Genomic DNA, 945 nt, shown 5'->3' with positions numbered 1-945 from the left:
AAATGAGCTAATAGTTGTGAAGTCATTCAACCCAGTGCACAGCATAGTAAACACTCAACGATTAACTCCTGCTTTTATGCCAAAGATCATTTCTTACTCAGTTATAATGAAGCCATTATTTTTTAGGTGTGTAGCCCCGTTTCCCCGCTCTGTTAAATAGCCCTTAATACCATAGCCCTCTGATTCTGTATCTCTAAAGAGTTTTTGTTACAACCTCTATTTAAGGCTTTCTGGTTTTTTTTTTGTTTTTTTGTTTTTTTTTCTTTTTTTTAAATTGTTTTATTGATATAAATTCACATACATACTTCCATAGGTGTATATACATCATTACAATCAGTTCCAGTGTTGGCTTTCCGTTTTGCAGTACATCCTCTCACTGCTGTTATCCTTATTCCTATCCACATGCCCATGCCCATCAGCACACATGTGCCTGAAGTCGCACGCTCCCATCTGCCCGTTCCACTTCGCTACATAGCCAGTCTGCTAGGATGGAGAAGAACACTACTAGATTGCCAAGTTTGTTGAGATTTCCGGCTCTAAATGAGGGACTAAAGTTCACACTGGCAAATTTTTGGAACAGCCACTTCTATCTATATTAACTTTCTGGAGCTTGTAGCAATAAGTCTGAACTCTAGGAAAATAAGCAAATAAAAATAAAAATTTTGTTTCTGCCTAGGCAAAAAAATCATCCAAAGTAAATAGCAGGGAGTGAGTTCTTATTTGGCTTTTTTAATATTTACTTTGCAGTATTTTTTAAAAGTTTAATTACAATTTTAGTTTCGGAACAGCTATTTCTGACATCCATCTTAGAGTAAATGGAATCCATTTAAATCTTTAGTTAGATAGTATGTAACTGACAGTTACAAAGATATAAAAACCTATTTTGAAATAAATACTATTTTTTATAATTCTGAGAAATACCCCAATCTTATAAGAGTGAAGGGG

The sequence above is a fragment of the Echinops telfairi genome, unplaced genomic scaffold, assembly GCF_000313985.2.
Source record: "Echinops telfairi isolate 266 unplaced genomic scaffold, ASM31398v2 ScPeMD7_2;HRSCAF=8, whole genome shotgun sequence".
NCBI classification, from domain to species: Eukaryota; Metazoa; Chordata; class Mammalia; order Afrosoricida; family Tenrecidae; genus Echinops; species Echinops telfairi.
Note: the sequence above shows the minus strand (reverse complement) of the source record.